A 9,326-nucleotide genomic window follows, 5' to 3' on the forward strand; every position below is an offset into this window, starting at 1 on the left:
AAATACTTCAAGGTTAAAATTTTTATTTTTCTATCTTTAATAAGCCAGTCATAAAGTAAATATTTGTCTGGAAATTTCATCTTTACCACCTTAGTAAAAAATAATATCCCGACAGACCGCTATTGAATGTAAACATTGTTCTCTGCAAATGTATACAACTCTGTGTCAATCGAACAGTACATAAACAGGGCTGAGCCACAGTTTAGAGTATCATGGGAGGACATGTTTATGCCCTTCTTCTGGGACTTGCAAGGGAAAAGGTGAAATCCTTTCCTCATTAGCTGCTTGCACTTTTGTCCTTGGGGTCTCGCCCAGCCCAGGGATCTTCCCTGGAAATGGCTCTCTGAGGACGAGGGAGGCAGCGCTGTTCTGAGGGCTCATATGGGAGGCACCTGGGCCATCAGCCTGCTGGACGGAAGGCCTCCCTGCTCTGGTCATGGTCACAGTCGCTCCCTGGGATTCTTTCCAGACCAGATGTTCCGGTAACGCATCCATTTGATCAAGATGGGGAGAAAATTTCTAGAGTGATTTAATTTGCCTGATAGTTGAGAAAGAATGGACAAAAACATCAAAGTAACATATCAGGGAAAGCAAATATCACAGAAAGTGTCAGCTTCTTATATTGTTATATTATTTCTGTAAAAAACTTGACGCTTCAAAATTTCTGGGTGGATAATATTGCATTTATTTTCACAGTAAGTATCACTTTTAAAATTGGAGAGTTTTAAGTCATAAAATGAAATAGGAATTTTATCAGGAGAATATGCAAATATGTTCATGTAAAACATCATAAGCAATATTAGTACAGTATTTAAAAATTGTGAATATAAAGATGGTGGAACCACAGACTGTAACTAATGTGCATATTTTGAAAATCTCTTTGTGGAAGAAATTTGACTTTGAATGATCAAGTTAGGAAAGCACACTGGAACTGGAGTTGCAGAATTGTCTCTCTCCCCTTCCCAAAACTGGGAGAACATTTATTTTGATTGAATTTTTATTTTGATTATTTTATTGAAAGGAAAGCACGTACTCGTAGCCAGCCTCTCACAGCCCCTGGTCTCCGTCTCCCGGGCTCCGGTGCAAGGGCTTCTAAGTCCAGCTCAGGGCCAGCTGCCTTCCACCCAGCTGTGAAGGAGACCCGACCTTGGCCTCCTGCTGTAGGTCCACACCTGCATTTTCCTCTGGGAGGCAGATGGCCTTTGTGGACAGAGCCTGCCTTCCTGTCTGGTCACCTGAGTGGAGGAGGAAGCAGGTGTTCACACTGTACCTGGAGGAGGAAGTAGGAGCAGCAGCCTATCTCTTAGAGCATCTTAGTATCATCTTAGGAGTCATTTTAGCCGTTCAGTTTTGATCTGTTCAGCATGTTAATGTGCCCCACTTAAGTTCCCTAAAAAGTGAAATGTACTTGTAGTTAATGTCAAACGGCATTGGGAACTAAATGAGAATAAATAATACACTTAATTTTTAATCATAATTTTTCATATCCTTTTTCATGTTTGCTAAGACAAGTTATAAACACCGCGAGCACACCCTCCTGAGTTAAAGCCCTTGGAGAGTTTCACAGTGGAGATGTAATTGCTCTGATTTCAGATGTTACTTTCTTTGCCCTTCTTAGTAACTAATAATATTGCATACTAGTAACTATAGCATAAAATTCACATGTGCATTATGTGTGTTAATGCAGAGAAGCATGTAGAATGCTATCAGGTTCATGCTAATTCCATAGATATAAACTCTTATTATATTAATATGAAATGTCACTTTATCCCTAAATCTAAGTGAAAATGGAATTTTTTTCCTTCTTGTTCAGTAAAGTTTTGTCCAATTATCGAAATGCTAAACTAAGAATAGGTAGGCCTAACTACAAGTAGACCATTTGGAGAAAATTTTTTGCCATCAGTCAAGCTAAGTATCACCTTTGACTATTCAACATCAAGACACCATGAGTAGAAGGAACTTTACCGGTGTGGCTGACTTCATCCTCACGGGGCTGACGGACTCAGAAGAGGTGAAGCTGGTCCTCTCCGTGCTCTTCCTCCTGATTTACCTGATCACGGTGCTGGGGAACATGGTGATGATATTGACCATCCGCCTGGATCCCCAGCTCCACACCCCCATGTACTTTTTCCTCACTCACCTGTCATTTCTCGACCTCAGCTACTCAAGTGTCATCACCCCTAAAACCTTACAGAACTTAATGACGTCTACGAAGAGCATCTCCTTCCTGGGCTGCTTCACCCAGATGTTCTTTTTTATAATTCTGCCGAATGTTTCATTCTCTCCTCCATGGCCTATGATCGCTATGTAGCTATCTGCCGACCCCTATACTATCCAGTCATTATGTCCACAAGGCTGTGCTGTGCCCTGGTTGCTGGCTCCTATGCTGTTAGTTTTGTTGAATCCACTGTGGGTACGATTTTCACAAGCAGACTGCAGTTCTGCAACTCTCATGTTGTCCAGCACTTTTTCTGTGATCCAATGCCTATTTTAGCCTTGTCCTGCAGTGACACTTCTGAGACTGAAGTTGTTATATTCATTTGTGCTGGATCCAACTTATTGCTGTCCCTTCTCATCATATCTGGATCCTATCTGTCCATCCTCTCCACTATCCTCAAAATTAATTCCACTGCAGGAAAGAAGAAAGCTTTCTCCACCTGTGCCTCCCACCTCCTCGGAGTCACCATCTTCTACAGCACTATGATGTTTACTTACCTAAAACCGAAGACGTCCTACTCCTTGGGCAGGGATCAGGTGGCTTCTGTGTTTTACACGATTGTGATCCCCATGCTGAACCCTCTCATTTACAGTCTCAGAAACAAAGAGGTGAAGAGCGCTGCCCTGAGAGTCCTGTGGAAGAGAGTGGGCTGCAGGCAGCTAAAATAACAGTCAAGTTAAGCATTTACACTGCTTTTTCATCTTCCTTTGGAGAATTATTTTGGTCTCTCTCTGAAAGCAATTGTTTCACTGTGGTCTGCTCAAGTTGCCCTTACTTATCTAATCATGATCTTGGATAGCGCTGTGAGCATTATTTTGGAAATTCATACTGTAATTGGATGTCATTAAGTATATGTAAATCAGTTGACTAAATACATGTGATTTCAAGGGCCACTAATGTGCGAAAGAAGAAAATATGCTTGCCAGTTTTAAAACCTTCTCACTGTATTCACTCTTTCCCCAGTTTTAGAAAATTTTATAATAAAAAAGGACATTTTTCATAGGTCATTGTGTTTATAACATAGAGTGTAAGGGCAGTGTAGTTAATAACAACTGCTTTCCAATCCAACATTCAAGTATCTGTATTCTAGGTCTGGAAACTTTTTAGTGAATAATCCTCATGAATTTACAGAAATGTTACAACTAAGTCCCCTAAACTGGACTAGATGTATAATTACATAACCATCTGATCAGGAGATGGATGTAAAAGTTTTAGGGTGATAAAAGTAACTGCTGCTCATTATTATCAGAAGACTTGAATTTCTCGGATATTTTAGAAAGCAGCTGTGCTCATCACTTTGCCAACACTAATGCCTTACATATTTTGATGCATACCAATTTTGAAGAGCAGTCCTCCATGTTTTGCAAATTTCTTTGGTAAATTTAATTGGCTGGGATACAAAGAGCTAGCAGGCGGGGTGGGGTGGGGAATCCAGGAACTCCCCATTTTCAATTCATAACTAAGTAAAAATTTTGAGTTTAAATCGTATTAGAGTGATCTATGTTAATGTTAGAACAATTTGGCAAAAGTAAAAAATCATTAAAGAGAAGAGAAATGCAAAATTAATTTTGACATTTTATACGTGTTCCTTTAAATAAATGGTTAGTAATATCTGTATTGTCATCTATATTTCTGTCATATCCCAGGTAATTGTTGCTTCTTTCTGTATTCGCTTAAATCTTTAACATCTAATAATCTCTTTGTAATTGAAATCTGCCTGACGAGCACGTTCTCACTATGTGGGAAGAGCTAGGACTCCGACTGTGTGAGGAGTTGGACCTGAAACGCTGTGAAGTCACGGAGCACAGACCCGCGTGCTGTGCCCTGTGTGAGGGGTGGACCTGCTCGCCTCGGCTCAGCACAGCTCTCTGAGACCTGAGAAGAAGAAGCTTCAGCCACAGCTTCTTTGCCCGTCTGCTGATGTCTGTGTGGCTGTGATAAAGTACGGAGCAGTTTGACTCCTCTGTTTTACATTTTTAGTAGTGAAAAGTTGCAGACAAAAATAAAAAGGAGGGATAACAAATTTCGAATATGTGGCGTTCTATAAGTTTAGGTGAAGTAGAGAAATAGAATCTTATTTTTTAAAACATTCTGTCCATTAAATCTCTAAATGCAACTTTAAAATTCTCTTTGTTGCTTAGGTTATTTTACAATGTATTGTTTCATTTTCCAGCTAAACTTTTTATATAAATATTAAAAAAAACTATTAGGTGGATTGTTTTAATTCCAGCATATGATTATAGGCATTATTTATTGAAATTTAAGTTAGTTTTCATAAAAGTATATTTGTTATTTTGAGTGTGTAAAGTTAACTTTAATATCTCTATTTTAAAAATTTGGAATAAGAAGTAAAAGCAGCAAGTAAATATATGAAAAAATGTTCCACATCACTGGTCATTAGAGAGATGCAGATGAAAACAACACTGAGATTCCACCTCACCCCACAAAGAATGGCTGCTATCAAGAAATCACACAATAAGAAATGTTGGCGGGGTTGTGGGGAGAAAGGAACACTTCTCCATTGTTGGTGGGAGTGCAGACTGGTGCAACCACTATGGAAATCAATATGGAGCTGGGACTAGAGGTTCCATTTGACCCAGCCATCCCTCTGCTGGGTATCTTTCCAAAAGAATGAAAAGAATCATATCACAGTGACATATGTGCACCTATGTTTATAGCGGCACAGTTTGTAATAGCTAAAACTTGGAAACAGCCCATTTGTCCATCAGTTGGAAATTGGATAAAGAAGATGTGGTTTTTCTATAAAATGGAATACTACTCAGCCACAAAGAATGAGAAATTAGAGTCATTCATAGGAAAATGGATACATTTTGAGGATATACTCTTAAGTGAAATAGATAAGTCATACATGTGTAAATACTGAATAGTTTCTCTGGTGTGAAAAACTATAATAGTACTCAAGAGGCTAATGGAACAATTAACAATGTGAAATGGGAAGAAAAGGGCTAAAGGTATAGGGAAAGTGGGAATGGTAGGGGAAGGGGAATAAGGGAAAAGGAAAAAAAATGTGAGAAAATGAAAAAATGGAATTAAAGTGTTTGTAAATGGGGAGGGGAGGAGGGTGTGAAGGGAGGGTACAGACAAGGGGAAAAAATGAGAACCAAGAACTGTCATGTAAAGGTAGAAGATCCCAATAATGAATGTAACTGTACTGTATACCTAGAATGTGCCAATAAACTCAATAAAAAGAAAAAATTGGAATATGTTTAGGTTTTACCAACTTGACTATTAATTAGTTTATTCAAATCTTTCAAATGTGTGTAATATTACTCAAATTTCTGAATCTTTCAGTTATAACATCATACATCAGTATTATATACAATTATTATTTTTTTATTCCTTTGTTATGTATGTTTTTAGAATCAATCCTTGAAGGTATTCCTGGTTATTTTTCTTTGCAATTAGAATTAAGATTTAATAAAAATAAACTGTTCCCTATGCTGTTTGGATCCATCATTCATTGTACTTTCTCAGCAATTTCATATAGTTAAGGATTCCTCTTCCACTCAATTTTATAAGATGTTCTATTACTTTACTTTCATTTACATGCTTCTCTATGATTTGGACAAATTATGCTATCATTATTTGTTGGCAAAGAATTCTATTGAATCTAGAAGTTTGTAGACAACATTTAAGTCAACAGTTAAATTTGAATTAAATTGAGAGTAACTTTTTTTTTTTGTACCGGGGATCGAACTTGAGTCCTTGCACTTCCGAGGCAGGTGGCAGAACCACTGAGCTAAATCCCTGGCCCCAAGAGTAACTTATTTCCTTTATGACACAGACTAGAAAGCACTTATATCATGTTATTAAATAAGCATAATATATTTCCAATGGCATTCAGAAACATTTAAGCTATATTTGCAATTGCTTAATTATTTTCTTACATCACCACACAGCTCATATAATGAAAGTTATTTGTGTGAAATAATTTAAGATACTGTCATGGAGTTTTGTGTGCCAGATCACAATGCTATATAGTATAAATACCATTTGTAGAAGATCATAATACACCACAGCAAAATAGAAACAACTCATTTTGCTTGCAAATTAAATATGATAATAATGGATAACAGAAAATAATGGAATTGTTTTTATACTTATATACGTATATAAACATTGGTGCACCAAACTTCGTCAAAGAAACAAACATGCAAACACAACTGGACATAAAAGAAAGAAAAATAAACAGAGCCACAGTGGCAGACTCAGTGCTCCACTTTCACAAATGGATCAACTGAAAAACTGTAAAGAGATGCGTCAGAGCTGACACACACATTGGAACAAGTGGACTCTACAGTCATATGGACAGTGCTCCACAGCACCACAGCAGAATACACATTACTGTCAGGGTGCATGGAGCTTCTCCACAATAAAACACATACAGCTTCATAAAGCCTACTCAAATAAATGCGAAAGAATCAAAGTCATCTCATTGTTATTAGCAGAACATTGTGCACTGAAATTAGAATAAAAGCAAAAGAAACCACAGAAATTTTACAAACACCTGGAAGTTAAATAACAGACTGCCCAACACACTGAAAAGATGATGCAGTCTGACCAAGGTGTTTTCATCACAATGATGTAGGAATGGTTCAGCACACGGAATGAATAAATACGTTACATCACATACAGAGAAGCAAGGTCTGAAGCCACACAATCTTCCTTATAGACATAAAAAAGCCTTCACAAACTTTAACATCTCTTAATGAGAAAAAATAACCTGAAGTAAAAGAGGACAGAAGAACTTCTCCTTAAATTGAGCAAAGCTCACATCTCACAACACGGGGACGACTGAAATCGGTTCCTCTGATGTCGGGTAGGAGACAAGGTGCCCTCTCCCAATGCCACTGTGAGACTAGGACTGGAACTTCACCAGGATAATTAGGGAAAGGAAAGAAATAAGAAGGCTACAGGCAGGAAAGGAAGAGGACAGATTATCCCTGCCTACCAGACCTAGAACCCTTTATACAGAAGACACTAAAGTTCCAGCAGAAGACCTTGAGATCTGATGAAAATAAATTCAGGAAAATTGTAGGATGTAAATGCAAAACACAATCATCCATAGCTTTCTTCTACACCAACAGTGATCCTGCTGCTGAAGGAATTCAGAAAACAGTGCTATTCACAACAGCTTCAAAATACAAAGAAAAGTACTTAGGGAGTGACCCAACTGGGAAAGATTCAGACCTCTAAAAACATAACTATGGAAAGAATTTAATATGATTCTCCTATCTGAAAAGACATTAGTTCACGGGTAGATAGAAATCACATCAATAAAGTGGCTATCTTACCTAAATGATCTGGAATTCATTGTGATCCCTATGACAATATCAACAAAATTCTCCACAAAAGTAGAAAAAACAATCATAAATTCATACGGAAGCACCAAAGACCTGGGAAACCTCCAGCTTGGCTGAGCCAAATGAGCAACACTGGGGGAGTCACCCTAGCTGATCTCTAATTACACTGAGAAACCAGAGAAGCAAAACTCTGCTGTATTCAGTCAGAACAGTCGTGCATGTCGGTGGTTCAGAATGGGAACCACAGGCACCAGTGCAGGCAGCTGTAGCCATCTGATCCTGAGAGAGGGAACGAAAGTGAAGGATGAAAAACTCACAGCTTCTTTAGTAAACGAGGCTGGAAATACTGGATGTCTAGAGATTGAAAATAGATTCCTATCAATTTCCCTGTGATCAAAGCAAAACAGATCAAAGATTACAGAGGGAGGTGGGGGGCAGATCTGAACACTTTGAATTGTTGAGGGAAAGTACAGAAGAAATACATGAAGCCACGGACACATGAAAAGCCTCCCTGAATGGGACCCGATGACTCAGAAAATCATGTCAAGATTCAAACAAATGGGACTGGGTCAAAATAAAATATTCTGCACAGAAAAATGAATGAACTGAAGAGACCATAGCCAGAATAGATAAGAAAATCTACCACATGTATTTTAGACATGAAGAACAGTGTAATGTCAGGCAAAAAGATTGAGCTGGACACCACAGTATTAACAAAACAAGTCATTTCACAAGCTTACATATCGCATGTCTATTCTCCTTTGAGCAATTTAGGGGAGGAAAGACTGAGAGAGAAAAGAGGGAGGAAGAAAAAGAAGAAGAAAACAATCTAGGGGATTGATTTCTTGATGTGGGGAAGGCAATCTGGGAATAAGGGAGGTAGTAGACAGGAGTGCAATACGGGACAAGAGTAATGAAAACAAGGTCATATGTACACAGCAACATACCGGAATGTCTAATTCTGTGTTAATGATTTGCTCCAAAAGTTAAAAAAGACTCACAAGACATTTGCAACAGCAGAAACAGAACCAACGGCAGGTAAGTCCTGATGCTGTCTTAATGCTGCAGTAGGGATGGGCTGCCCTGTGGACTCCTCAGGGCAGAGGGGCTGACGATGGCAGTCCATCAAGGGAGGACGGCCTCGCGCTCCCTCCCTTTCCGGTTCTCCTTCTCCCTCCGTGGAGAGCGTCCTCCCTCTGTTACAGATCAGAAGCCTCCAAGATGACCCTTTCACAGACGTGAGGACGCGGAACCTCTCTGTGAGCAGCGCGGACATAGAAAAGGTGGTAGAAGGCCAAATGCTCCTCCAGGTTTGATGGATTGTTTTGGTGACAGAAGTTTTACTCTGTGTCACTCACCTTTAAGAAGATGACTTCTGGTTTACAAGAATAGCTTTGAGGGAGGAAGGGGATCAGGAGATAAGTGGGTAAGGCCTGGTTACAGAGCTGACGTGTCTGAGTCCTCTTCCAACTCTTACTTCAAAGTCCTCAGCCTCCCAAAGACACATACTTGTGACACCATGTTCTGATCCCTGATACTTTCACATCTGGAACCTCAACGGAAGTTTCACAGAGGTTGAGACTTGAGTCCTGCAGGGGGAGAGGAGAGCCGGGGTAGCGAGTGACAGGTGAGCTGTGCACAAAGGGACAGACGCCTACCTGAGAATGAGGACAGATGCACAGACAGAGCTAACCAAAGCTGTGAAGAGGGCGAGCCACACAGCAAGGGCAACGTCTTCACTCACGCACTGTTCATCGTTATAATGATTTCAGTAAATCCTGTGT

The sequence above is a fragment of the Fukomys damarensis genome, unplaced genomic scaffold (assembly GCF_012274545.1).
Source record: "Fukomys damarensis isolate Sample0158 unplaced genomic scaffold, DMR_v1.0_HiC HiC_scaffold_27, whole genome shotgun sequence".
NCBI lineage: Eukaryota > Metazoa > Chordata > Mammalia > Rodentia > Bathyergidae > Fukomys > Fukomys damarensis.